Below are 14,503 nucleotides of genomic sequence, written 5' to 3' on the forward strand. Positions count from 1 at the left end.
GTTGTGCGACTTCCATTGTGCAACATTTAGGTAACTTTATCTGTTTAGACACCATAGGTAAGAGGTGAACGCCACCCCCTGTAAGTTTCATTGTTATTAGTTGAGAGTAGGGACGTATATGGCGCTTGGCACTGAAGATTTGTTTCTTTTCTTTTCTTTCTTATCTTTAGTTAGGTTAGAGGTTTAAAATAAGGTAGAAGTGGTTTTGTTGTGTTTCTTTCTTTCTTTTGGCGTCACTAGCGTCCCCTTTCTCTTGGGTTGATTTGTATTTGTTTCCCTTTTTCCTGAGTTGTAAATATTTGTACATATGGGTTGTCTCTTTAATGATTTATATTTTGTAGTTACTGTATATGGATTCTTTTCACCTTGTATATTAAATCACTTTCGTTGACAGTTTGTGTCCCTGCATTGTCTCTTGGCTGCCTCCATCAAGTTTACAGATTTGCCACAGATTTAATGTTACTCCTTTTACCCCTAGACCATCATAAAGGGTCGTAACATCTAATGGGGGCTCGTCCGGGATCAATTAATCCCCAAAATTATGGTAATTGTGGTAATTTTGTAGATGTGTTGGTTGCAAAGAATGGACATTGCATTGTTTGGGGTATTGTGACAGTATAGGACTTACTCATGCGGTGTACTAGTGTTATTCTTATTGGTTGGTTATTTATTATGGAAGTGTTTAACTTGCAAGATTTTATTACCAGTCCATCTATAGAGCAGATTAATTTGTGTAGGAAGCAGGATTTATTGCAGATCACAGACCATTTTCAGGTTGTTGTAGGTAAACAGTCTCTTAAAAGAGAGATAAAACGAATACTGATCTTGCGGTTGAGTGAGTTGCAGGTATGGCCTACGTCAAACGTTGGGGGTGGTGAAACGGGCGGAGTTGTTGATATGGATGGCGTGGCTCTGGCGCAATTCAGTTCTGGGGAGGAGGACAAGCGGAGTGGCAGAGCTGATGCTGACGCGGAGGCGGAGGCCGAAGTCAAGGCCAGCTTACCACCGTTTGAGCCGTTTTCACCCAGTTCTGTTGATTCACGGGAAGGCACATGACTGAAGGTCCGCCTGGCCCGTTTGCATTATGAAGCGCACGAGAGAGCCCAGGCGCGCCAAGCTGAACTGAATTTGCAATTGGAAGTACGTAAGCTGGAAATCGAGGCAGACAAGCAGGTGAAGCTGAGGCAGCTTGAGCTAAGTGCATCAAAAGTTGCTACTGGCTCAGCTGTACAGCCGGACACCGCTCACGCCTCTTCTCCTTCTCCGCGGGTTGGTTTAGCCCCAGAGGCTTTTGACGTGAGTAGACACATTGCACTCGTTCCTCAATTTAGAGAAACAGAAGTGGATACTTACTTCAGTGCGTTTGAACGCATCGCAACTTCTCTTCGTTGGCCTAACGAGGTCTGGTCTTTGCTTTTGCAATGTAGATTATTTGGTAAAGCGCAAGAAGTTTGTTCTACGTTATCGCTAGAAGAGAGTCTGAAATATGAGTCTGTGAAGTCTGCTATCCTGCGAGCATATGATTTGGTTCCAGAGGCTTATAGACAACGTTTTAGGAAACACAAAAAGAGTCCTACACAAACATTTGTGGAGTTTGCTAGAGAGAAGGGAGTGTTGTTTGATAAATGGTGCACTGCCAGTAAAGCGAGTGATTTTGACTCTTTAAGAGACTTGATGTTACTGGAGGAGTTTAAGGGATGTTTATCTGAATGTGTAGTAGTATACCTTAATGAACAGAAGGTAACTACTTTATCACATGCAGCTGTACTCGCAGATGAGTTTGTTTTAACTCACAAGAATGTATTTTCCTCTGCACGTCCTGAAAAGTTAGTTTGACAGTTCTCAATCTCAAACTTCACGTTCAAGATTTAGCCCACCTCATAATAAAGAGGAGCGTGAATGTTTTTACTGTCACAAGAAAGGGCATGTGATTGCTGATTGTTTGGCTTTGAAGCGCAAGCAACAGCCACAACCAAAGAGCGTGGGGTTGGTGAAAGCTTTAAGGTCTGCGGTCGCTGTGCATCCTGCAGAAAGAATTGATGAGAGTTATCGGCCCTTTTGTGTCAAAGGGTTAATATCTCTGTCTGGGAAAAGGGAGGACCAGGAAGAAGTAAGAATACTCAGGGACACTGGCGCCATGCAATCCTTTATTTTGGCAGGTAAATTACAGCTGTCTGACAAGTTATCACATGCAGCTGTACTCGCAGATGAGTTTGTTTTAACTCACAAGAATGTATTTTCCTCTGCACGTCCTGAAAAGTTAGTTTGACAGTTCTCAATCTCAAACTTCACGTTCAAGATTTAGCCCACCTCATAATAAAGAGGAGCGTGAATGTTTTTACTGTCACAAGAAAGGGCATGTGATTGCTGATTGTTTGGCTTTGAAGCGCAAGCAACAGCCACACCAAAGAGCGTGGGGTTGGTGAAAGCTTTAAGGTCTGCGGTCGCTGTGCATCCTGCAGAAAGAATTGATGAGAGTTATCGGCCCTTTGTGTCAAAAGGGTTAATATCTCTGTCTGGGAAAAGGGAGGACCAGGAAGAAGTAAGAATACTCAGGGACACTGGCGCCATGCAATCCTTTATTTTGGCAGGTAAATTACAGCTGTCGGACAAGACCTTTTGTGGCACTAGTGTGATCGTGCAAGGCATTGAGATGGGTTGCATGAGATTTCCGCTCCATCGTGTGCACTTACAGAGCGAGCTGTGTACTGGCTTTGTGAGAGCTGCTGTGAGTCCTTCACTTCCTGTGAAAGGTGTTGATGTTATTCTTAGAAATGACCTGGCAGGTGGAAAGGTAATGCCTGTTATTGAAGTTGTTGATGAACCAGATGCGTATTGTGAGTTAGAGGTACTGTCTGAAACTTACCGTGATGTTTTTCCAGCTTGCGCCGTTACGCACGCTCAGTCGCGCAGAGTAGCTGATGTAGTTGATCTGTCTAATTCATTCATGTTTCCACTGTTGTCGGGTGACACATCATTGGATATGAGTCTTGAAAAGGAAAACCATTCAAAGACAGAAAACAAAGATGTAATTGTGTCTGATGCAGATATACTCAAATTACCAGTGTCACGTGAGAGAATTATTGCTGCGCAGAAAGAGGATAAAACTCTTGTGAATTCTTTTAATTCTGCCATTTCCCTTGATGTGGCTACGGATAATAAAGTTGCTTACTTTATTGATAATGACTTACTGATGAGAAAGTGGTGTTCTCATGTTGACAAGAATTTAGATTGGAATGTTGTTTATCAAATTGTTGTCCCGTTTTCCTATCGTCAACATGTCTTGTGCTTAGCTCATGATCACCAGCTTGCTGGTCATTTAGGAGTTACAAAGACGTATAATAGGATTTTGAGTCATTTCTTTTGGCCAGGATTATAAACAAATGTTACTCATTATTGCCGTACTTGTCATACCTGTCAGATTGTTGGGAAACCAAACCAGAGAATTCCACCCGCTCCTTTGTCTCCTATACCTGCGATTGGAGATCCGTTCGAACATGTGATGGTAGACTGTGTTGGTCCGTTACCTAAGACTAAGTCTGGTAACCAGTTTTTATTAACTGTTATGTGTGTGGCCACCAGATTTCCAGAGGCGATTCCGTTAAGAAAAATCACTGCGCCTGTTGTCAGCAAAGCATTGGTGAAGTTCTTCTCCACGTTTGGACTCCCAAAAATAGTGCAAACTGATCAAGGTACGAATTTATCGAAACTTTTTAAACAAGTACTTGAATCATTGGCAATTTCTCACCGAGTCTCAAGTGCGTACCACCCGCAGAGTCAGGGCGCACTTGAGCGCTTTCACCAAACCCTTAAGTCAATGCTTAGGAAATATTGCCACGACACTGCTAAAGAATGGGATGAGGGGGTTCCCTTAGTTTTATTTGCTGTCAGAGAAACCGTTCAAGAATCCCTTGGTTTTAGCCCAGCCGAACTTGTGTTTGGACACCAAGTTAGAGGTCCACTGAAGGTTCTCAAAGAACGGATTTTAGCACCCAATTCGAATTCAAACACTAGTGTACTGGATTATGTGAGCCAGTTTCGAGATCGTCTACATACTGCTTGGTCGCTGGCTAGAGAATCTGTTGCCAATGCTCAGAAAGACATGAAGAGTAAATATGATAAGCAAGCGGTAGCGCGATCATTTCAACCTGGTGACGAAGTGCTTGTGTTGTTACCTGTCCCAGGATCATCTTTGTCTGCTCGTTTCTTTGGTCCCTATGTTGTGAAAAAGAGAATGAGTGAAACTGATTATATGTTGTACACACCTGATCGAAAACGAAAAACCTGTGTTTGTCATCTAAACATGTTAAAAGCTTATCATACCAGAGAGTCGTCAACGCCAACGGCCGGTGCTGTGGAACAGACTGCAGGGCCCGTTGTCTCTTCTGTTGCGCTAGCCATGGATCTGACGCCATCTACTGTTACCTTGGGTGTGGACACAGATGGTGTGGTGCTTCATCATACTTTTCAGCAGTGTGCAAGGTTAGCAAATTCAGAGATTTTAGAAGATCTTCCCTCATATCTTTAATCATTTGACCGTGGATCAGAGAATAGACATTGAAAAATTACTTTCTGGTTCTAAATGTCTGTTTGGTGATGTTCCTACACAAACAAATGTCCTGAAACACGATATTAATGTGAACGGAGCTCGTCCTATTAAGCAACATGCTTACCGCGTAAACTCAATGAAAAGATCTGTTATGCGTCAAGAGGTAGAGTATTTGTTGGAACATGATTTAACAAAGTCCAGCTGCAGTCCTTGGACTTCTTTGTGCCTACTTGTTCCCAAACCCGATGGCACATTCAGATTCTGCACAGATTACCGTAAGGTAAATGCTGTGACTGTGCCAGACAGTTACCCGTTACCTCGAATGGAGGATTGTATAGATAACATCGGTTCTGCATGTTTTGTTACAAAGCTTGATATGCTGAAAGGATAATGGCAAGTTCCACTCACCTCACAAGCTTCGGAGATTTCAGCCTTTGTAACCCCAGATAACTTCCTCCAGTATACGGCGATTGGTTTTGGGCTTAGAAATGCCCCAGCAACTTTCCAGCGCCTCGTTAATATCGTTTTACATGATGTACCAAATTGCAACGCGTATCTTGATGATCTGGTGTTGTATTCGTTGAGTTGGACCGAACACATTTGCCTGTTGAGAACAGTGTTTGAACGACTTGTTAAAGCAAATTTAACACTTAACCTAGCAAAATGTGAATTTGGCAAAGCAACTGTCACGTACCTCGGTAAGGAGGTTGGTCAAGGCCAAGTACGACCGGTAGAGGCCAAGGTCACAGCCATAACGGAATTTCCGGTTCCTACTACCCGTAGAGAGTTGCGGAGGTTCCTGGGTATGGCAGGCTATTATCGTAGCTTCTGTAAGAATTTCTCGACGGTCGTGAGCCCTCTTACGTCACTACTTAGCCCGTCTAAATCTTATGAGTGGTCTGCTGAGAGCCAACATGCTTTTGATTTAGTTAAAACTTTGATGTGTAATGCACCCGTTTTAATGGCACCTGATTGTACTCGAAATTTTAAGCTGGAGGTTGATGCAAGCGCCGTGGGTGCTGGTGCTGTTCTTATTCAAGAGGATGAGAATGGGATAGAACATCCTATTAGTTATTACTCTCGTAAGTTTAACAAACATGAGCTGAATTATTCAACTATTGAAAAGAAGCTCTTGCTTTATTGCTCGCAGTACAACACTTTGAGGTCTACCTTGGTTCCAGTAGTCTTCCGATTGTGGTATATACAGATCACAATCATCTAAGTGTTTTTAACTCGAATGTACAACCACAATCAGCGTTTAATGCATTGGGCTCTTATTGTCCAGAACTACAATTTAGAAATCAGACATAAGAAGGGTTCGGAGAATGACTTAGCTGATGCTCTTTCGAGAGTATAGTTGGTATGTGTTGTAGTTGTTGTTTTTTTGTTTGTTTTTTTTCAAACGAGTTTGTTCTTAAGGGTGGGAGTGTTACGTCCATATATGTCCTTATGGGAGTGCCTGTGTTCTTGCGCGCTCTCTCTCTCTCTCTCTCCCTCTCTCACTCTCTCTCTCCCTCCCTCTCTCTCGCTCTCTCTCTCTCCCCTTTCTCTATCGATCTCTTAGGCTGCCTTCCTTGACTGCTGATTGGCTCATGACGCTGTCAGTCATCATTAAGCAACTTGACGCCGACCTATCCGCTGTCCAGATAAAAGGACATGGAGAGACGTGAATGGAGACCTCTTTTGCGCCCTGATTTTTGCTGTCTTATTACTTTTTTGATTTGCCATTTCGTTTGGTTATTTTGTTACTTTGTGACTCGGATGGCGTTGCTCTTTGAGCTTTGATGAGCTTATGCTCTATGACGTTTACTCAAGAGGAAGGTGGATAGGGAAGATGTCGTGCGACTTCCATTGTGCAACATTTAGGTAACTTTATCTGTTTAGACACCATAGGTAAGAGGTGAACGCCACCCCCTATAAGTTTCATTGTTATTAGTTGAGAGTAGGGAAGTATATGGCGCTTGGCACTGAAGATTTGTTTCTTTTCTTTTCTTTCTTATCTTTAGTTAGGTTAGAGGTTTAAAATAAGGTAGAAGTGGTTTTGTTGTGTTTCTTTCTTTCTTTTGGCGTCACTAGCATCCCCTTTCTCTTGGGTTGATTTGTATTTGTTTCCCTTTTTCCTGAGTTGTAAATATTTGTACATATGGGTTGTCTCTTTAATGATTTATATTTTGTAGTTATATGGATTCTTTTCACCTTGTATATTAAATCACTTTCGTTGACAGTTTGTGTCCCTGCATTGTCTCTTGGCTGCCTCCATCAAGTTTACAGATTTGCCACAGGTTTAATGTTACTCCTTTTACCCTTAGACCATCTTAAAGGGTCGTAACAAGGACCCACGGGTTTTGAGGTTGCAGTGTTATACTGCGGACCTGATTGGCTGAGGAGGCTCACGCAGAGGCCCAGCAACTTGGCTGCGTGGTCCAGTAAGCATGAAGCCAAAGATGAAGGGCTATCATCCAGCCTGGATCCAGTACCGACGGGTGAGCCACCATCACCACAATCGATCAACAGCAAGAGGTTCTGACTTCAGCAGGGGAGGTGCTTGCAGAGGTCCTAACCCTAAAACAAAGTCAGAAACACAGGAAGACAGGTCCAAGTAGCGCTGCGGAGAAAAGCTAGTTAGTGAATTCACATAACACTAGCTCACATAAAACTAGCAATACAGTAAATTAAAAGGATCGTACCCACCAACCACGGCTCCCACGCATGACTCAAGTTCACAGATATAATCTGAAGACGAAGTCTGAAGAGCGCTTAGGTCCGTACCCTCAGTAGGTAGTTCTATGAGACATAGAAACTAACCAAAACATCATAGGTACAGCATGAGAGACTGCAATGCAAGCGCAGGAGGCTCCTTCCTAAACTCGCTCAGGGGGGTGGTTTTCGGGGAATTAAGGGGAGGAGGATGAGAGCAGATGTTAATACCCTCAGAGGGAGGTGAGTAGATGTTTCAAGGTTTACTCTGGTCCGGACGAAGGCGTTGGGAACGCCTCATCTGGATCACCTCCCTCAAGTCTCACCTCTAGCCCCAGAGGGCATGATATTCTACCACACCCAACTGTGGGTACAGTAGCACCATCTCAGTTCAGGGCCAAGCATCAAGGAGGCTCACAAGCCAACACTTGAGCACAGAGAGTCATACAACCCTGAATGAAAGTAAAGGTTTCAGAAATGGGCTCCCGGAGTGCAGTATAATGTGGTTATCTGATAAGGACATGATATAAATCATCTGTCCAACAACTGCAGACATATATCCACAGTATACAATACCTATTTAACCAGAAGGAATCACTGATAGGGAACATTTTCCCGTCAGATGCTTTCCATGTTCTGCCCATCAACCGCGAATCGCAGGCAATGAGCAGACAATTCTCACCGCAACAGCAGCATGCATTCAGTTTCCGCGGGAGCTAAACACACTCCGCCCACGTGCTAGATTACCTCGGAAATCAAGCGAGAACGGAAACCGCTGCCGCGAATGTGTCGCTATTCCCACAAAAGGCAAACACACTCATGCAAATGCTATACAAACTCGGGTAAATGGTGAAGTACTCACCTCCCCCTTAGTAGTCCCGCGAATGCATCAGTCCGCGAATGCATCACGATGAGCACAAGCCGTCTCCTCGTGAGTCGAGCGCATTCAATTCATACTTATCTCTCACAAGAAATAAGCAATGAATGCAGAGCGCATTTAACTCCCTCGAAAGCTGAACGCACTTGCTCTTCACCACACACACACACACACACACAACACGCGAGCCGTTGTGAAACTGTGGGTATCAGAGCAAAGCTTCTGGCGAGAAAACATGCACTCCTAGTCGTGCTTAGCTTATCGCTAAACAAATGTTCAGTGAAGACGAAGAAGATGATGACGTGTTCTCCCGGCGCCCTTTTATACTGTGATTGCGCCGGGTAATGACGTCATAGGCCAGGGATCATCAAATCTGGCCCACGAGATCCACTTTCCTGCAGAGTTTAGCTCTAACCCTAATCAAACACACCTGAGCATGCTAATCAATGTCTTCAGGATCATTAGAAAATCACAGGTAGGTGAGTTTGATCAGGGTTGGAGCTAAACTCTGCAGCACATTGGCCCTCCAGGGCAAGATTTGAGGAACCCTGTCATAGGCTGTCGCCGGCCAATGTTATTGTCATGTTTAGATGTATGCTTCAGACACCGGTCACGCTAAAGGCGTCCACCATAGCGACCTCTAGAGGACGCAGTTCGAGAGATACATTTCTGTCCAATTAGAAATAATCAGATATTTATGATATCCATAGTCACCCATAGTGACTTAGACTTAGCTCTGTGACATAGTCAAATGTGTAAGTATAAAAAGTAAATAATGCACGTACAAAAATCCTGTTAAATTCACAGTTTAAAAAAAATAATAATGTGACAATGTTTCTGTTATTATTGAATGCCTACTGTTTATATTTTACCACTTTTTTAGTTAGGTTTAATTTAGCGATATTATGTTAATATCTATTTGACAATGTCATTATAGTTATCTAAAACAAAACAAAAACCATAGAAAACAGGAACATTTCTAAAACTGAAATAAAAATGAATGAAAACTATAACATTAAAAAAATAAAATGGACAAAAACACAACAAAATAACTACTTTAAGTAAAATTAAAACGGCAATAGGAAAACTTCAAAAATAAAAGTATTTTACAATAAAATTACATGTAATGAAAAGTTAAATGTTTATACTGTAAATGGTAATGCAACTTTTTTTTTTTTCCATGTTTCCTTTAACATTTCTGCTGTTTCATGAATTGCTTTTACTTTTTAAACTTTGCTTAAGAGCCTTAATACATTGTTTAATCACCACTATGAAAACTTAACAAAATGGTGTGATAGCACCATTTTTTAAAAAGGTGTAATTAACTGCTGGCAAGATGGGATTTTAATAAAATGTGACTGTTTGCACAGTAGAAACATAGACCATTTTCACATGAAAACTAGTTTTCAGAATCTGTGAAAAAAATATTGCTTGCTTCCATGATAGATCATGGTGAACCTTTGAGGATGCCTTTTCATCCAGCTCTGTGGCATTACATGTATTTTACAGTGTTTGTGTAATATAGCACCGCACCTGCAGCTCAGGACACATGTAGGATGCTCTGCACTAGATCTGTGTTTCATTGTGCTAATAAATGCCGATCCCCGGCAAAATGGTTCCAGGCACGATGTAATAATATACATGCTGAGAATGAACAGATTGCTTTCCTGCTCCTGTGTGTTGGGATGGATCTGTATAGTATTGTAGCCAGGCCCCATGCAACAAATTTAATCTCATAGTGAATGGTGCTTTTCTGTCAGAATGGCTTTGTAAACCAAGCAGAGCTGCTCTGAGTTTAACCTAATTACCCTTCATGCCCTGCCTTCCTGTTTCCCTCCCACAGCCTCCCACGTCTTCTCTTGTGCGGGAAGTGTAATCAGTACCTTATTTACTTTCCAGACGTATCTACAGTGCTGGTTAAAACCATTTGGTTTGCTGTAACAGTTGCATGATCAGTGCTTTTATCTTTTATGTTATGACTATTAAGCAAAATTATGGCAATCGGCATATGGTTTAAAAATTTTGCGCTGGCAGACTTCCAGGCTCCAGATTGTGTGCATGGCTTCATACTTTTCTACATGATAATTTGTCATATTCACTGTAGTAATAATTGAAGCACAAAGTGGTTTGGCAATGGTTTTATCCTCATATTGAAATATTTTCAATTATTTTAGTTTGAAACAGTGGTTATTGGTAATTTGTAATGGTGTAACATTTCATAAATGCCTAAAAACATTTTGTAAATGTCAGGCATGTTTATTACCCTCAGGTAAATGTTATTCTTGCAGCTTTTTTAATTAAATGCAGGAAAACATCCTCATTTTAGAGTACACAAAATAAGTGGGACAGAGCTACTCACCCTTTATTTTCTCTGTAATGTGGTATAGCAGAACCCCTGTTTTAAACAAACTTTTGCAAAATGGCTAGCTGGTTAGAATAAAAGCAATTTCCCTTATTTTGTGTATTTTATTTTATATATGCATAAATAATACTGGTCTATAAAATGTCTGAAAGCACTCAAGCTATATGGAATGCAATATATAGGCTATATATAGCTGATATTTGACAAAATTGCAAAGTTTTGAGTGTGATATTGCATTTATAGGCTATAGTTGAATAAACAAACAGTTAATATTCAGTAACTCACAATATTTTCTGTAACATTGTCTGTATTTCACCCACCAACGAAAATAGTTACAACCACAGTAGTGGTGTTTCGTTCCTGAATCAACCAGTGTTTGATTCACTGTTTGAGAAATTATTCAATTATTCACTCATTTGTTTCGTTCTTGAATGAATAAGTGTGTTTTTGAATGAATTAGTTGGATGAATGATTCAATGAATCTCTCATTAAGACACCCACTTGTCGCCACCTACTGGCATAACAATGTAACCTGCTGAAAGAGTCAGATAAAAAAAAAACACCACCAGGTATAGAGAGATTACTTGATTTACTTGAAAAAAATGATCATCAGTAGTAGCCCATGTTTTACAGATTGCAAATAAACCTGCAAATGGTGTGTAGAGTTATGAAAAGTATGGCATGCACACAAAAAGTAGCTATACTTTGGGCTTTCTGGAACTAACAAACACCGAAAAGCGGAATGATACAATCTGTCAAGGAACAAGAAAGGATGCTAAAAATAACTGAACATGCTGATATTTCCTCAAGGTTCTGATGCTATTTTCTCTCCCTTTTGCTTTCAAGGCTTCTCTGTGGATAAGAAACTGCTGGTCAGAAAGGTTTTAGAGTTTTAATGTGTTTTAAAGTCGTGTAGTTGCCTTGAAGCTGAAAGCTCTAGGATTGTGGGGAAAGTCAGGAATCTTTCCTTGTCCATATCTATTGATTTGAACTGGCCCCAGGCGCCTTTTACCTGACTCATTAAGTATCTACCACTAGAAAAATTCACAGTTATTTACTTTATGCAACAAGCTGTCCACGCAAATCAATAGATTTTATGGTGCTCAGATAAGAAATGTGGGAAAAAATATCTCACATAACTGCTTTGCTGTGATCTGGCTGAAGTGTTTTCTCGCGAGGCATTTTCTCGCACGGTTTCTCATAATTGCTTTTCTGATTTATAGGCATTTTATTGCTGGTTGTACAAAAAGTCCACACAAAAATCCATAAAAAGTGTCTGTTATTTTTTACCAAAGACTTCAGAGTGCTTCCCTATGCATGTGGAAAAAACATGTTTCTATTCATGCCTTATCATGTTGCATAATTGTGTAAATGTTAAAGCCTTTAATAGGAAGATTAATAATTTCATGCCTGGTTGGGCAAAGTCTCAGTTAGCGCCATCCATGCTTTAAGCAGCTATGTTGTTTTCCTGAGACCTCTGATTTCAAAAAATATATCTCAGTATTTAGTGCGGTAAGCATCTCAAATTAATTGTCACATTATCACAACATCACTTTGTGCCATACATCACAGCTTTTCTGTTTAGGAAATCAAATGCCTTGCGGTGATCTTGTAGTTTGCTACTAATAGCGCTTACGTAAGGATCCAGTAATAGCTCAGAAAGTATATGGTCTCTGCTCTTCTTCCTTATCTTTAGTGTTATACAACTATCCTATGTGCAATCTTGTGTGCTTTAAAAGGGTCCTAAATATGCTCTTTTACAAAGTCTTGATTTTGTTTTGGGGGTGTACTAATGTAACCACTCGAAGTTCATCTGCCTTGGGAAAGCTAGCGGGTCTCCGACATAGTGAAAACACTCGTTGCCTTCTCTAGTGCAGCTCAACCAGGTCTCGTCCCATTCGTCGATATTTATGATATCACAAATCCCGGAAAATATGCGTTGTAGTCCAAACGAGTCGTTTGTTGTAGTTTTTGAAAAGTGATTTCTGTTCAATAAAATATCTCCTTTTGAAGTGGACTTTGAGCTTTGTAACTTTGCAGATCTTCTTTATGCTCAAACAGCAACATTACAGACTAACTAAAGTTGAAAAAGTGAAAAAGCATAATAGGACCCCTTTAAGATCTAAAGGAGTTTCATAATAAAAGACAGTGTTGCCAAGTCCATGTCTTTGCTGCAAAATTAGACTACTTCTATACTGCTGCTGTGGGTTGGTGTTTTTGTTTTTTTAGTTCTCTGTCCCCCTGGAATGTGATTTTAAAGCAATTTTGATAGCCATTTCCCCCTGGAGCATGATTGGTCTAGTTTCGGCCATGAATAGGCTGGTTTTGTTATGCAGACTTGGCAACCCTGATTTTGAGTTTCAGTTAATGCTTTCATTTGGCAAAAACTGTAACCTTGAGGCTTGCTTTCTAATCCCATTATATCACTGTAGAAGCTCAAAGATGGATTAGATGCACCAATCAATCAGAACGTCGCTTCTCCTTGACATCTTCCCACCATTGTAGTGCATTGTGAGATTTCAGATGATATATATCCTTTTGCTGTCTTGTTTTTACAAATCTTCATTCTCCACATTCGGATGTCAGACTATCATATAATTTACATTTACATTGAGATGGATTGAATGTGGTTTTATCGGAGATGACAGAAAAATATTTATAATTAGATGCAAAGCAATGCTTGATAATGCAAATCATTCAAAGCAAATGGTTATTGCATCACGTCTTTTTTCAGTCTCTCAAGTCATTACTCAAGTGAAAACACTCTGAAGACAGTTTAATGGAAGCATTTATGTATGAAACACTGGCAAGACTCAGCTACAGTACATCGATGCTGTGTGTTGACGTGGTAGAGGTTTTTGTAGGCAGGTTGAATTGAACTGGTAAATGGCTCACAAACTCAACCTCAAGGTCACAGAAGGACGCTTTGTGTTATGCTAATCAGACCTGGCGGGTTTTAGCACAGTCCTATTTTGACTTGAGAAAAGAAGGTCAGCCACTGCATGTAGGGATGGGTCAGGATGACTAGTTTGATTTAAAATTAGAACTCTAAGTCTTGATTTAGAATTTTTGTTTTAGCTTTAATACTTTTATTAACATTTTTCTTACAATCTACTGATATTTTGTACCTAAAAGGTGATTTTAATCTTAAGGAACCACACTGAAAAAAAGAAGATTCATTGAATTTACTACATTTTTTTAAGGTAAGTGGTTGCAATCAATTTATTTTAGCTACATTTAAATAAATACATTTAGTTGATTAACTTTCAACATTTTTTGTAGCTAAAATAAATAGTTTGCAACCACTTACCTTAAAAAAAATGTAGTATCATTTTTTTCAGTGTAGCTTGGTAAAACAGGTTTAGTAATAATAATAACTATTGCATGGTGGAGCTTTAAAGAGGATAAATATATGGAATTTTAGCATTCCATACTGTTTTGCTCTCAATCATCTGCTTTAAAGCAGCATAAATTCACTGCCTACAACAATACATTTCATAAATGTTGGTCTGCATTATGCACAAATATTATTTTTTTACCCATAATACTTGGTTTTTTTTCTAACCCCTAAAATCAGTTTTTATTTAGTTAGTTTTTTGATTTTCTGACGTGACAAATTGATGATGAAGAGAAATTTTATATAAAATACTGTAGTAGATAAAATAAAGTAGTAGAAGAATACATTTCAAAATTTTAAACAATACATTTTATAATTAGTGCATTTCAAATTACTGTGCGCACAGGATGTGCTTGTTAGTATATAATATTTAGGTCTGGGTTTTTTTTTCGGTTTTTATATTTTAAATTAATACATATATATATATATATATAAAACATGCATAGATGACAATTTGAAGAGAGAATTGTTTCTTCACTGTAAAATCTACTGATTTTTTTTCAATCTTTTTTTTTTTTGGTGCATTTGTGCAAAAAAAGTTATTTTAATTTCAGTATTTACTTATTACACACTACACTGGAAAAGCAATGTTTAAGTAATAATAATAAATATTTGTCATGG

General features: G+C 39.8%; 2 long non-coding RNA genes across 2 annotated transcripts; one reads left to right on the forward strand and one right to left on the reverse strand.

Annotated features, from left to right (window-relative positions):
* Window positions 1-322: 322 nt before the first annotated feature.
* LOC107598322 (uncharacterized) lies at window positions 323-6,794 on the forward strand. The gene is made up of 4 exons (XR_001610546.1): window positions 323-340; window positions 890-891; window positions 1,428-1,435; window positions 6,727-6,794. It is a non-coding gene; the product is annotated as an uncharacterized lncRNA (long non-coding RNA).
* Window positions 5,949-6,232, reverse strand: LOC107598323 (uncharacterized). The gene is made up of 2 exons (XR_001610547.1): window positions 6,053-6,232; window positions 5,949-6,015 (listed from the first exon to the last, which is right to left on the reverse strand). It is a non-coding gene; the product is annotated as an uncharacterized lncRNA (long non-coding RNA).
* Window positions 6,795-14,503: the final 7,709 nt, after the last annotated feature.

Source organism: Sinocyclocheilus grahami, unplaced genomic scaffold (assembly GCF_001515645.1).
Source record: "Sinocyclocheilus grahami isolate Dianchi unplaced genomic scaffold, SAMN03320097.WGS_v1.1 scaffold250.1, whole genome shotgun sequence".
Taxonomy (NCBI): Eukaryota; Metazoa; Chordata; class Actinopteri; order Cypriniformes; family Cyprinidae; genus Sinocyclocheilus; species Sinocyclocheilus grahami.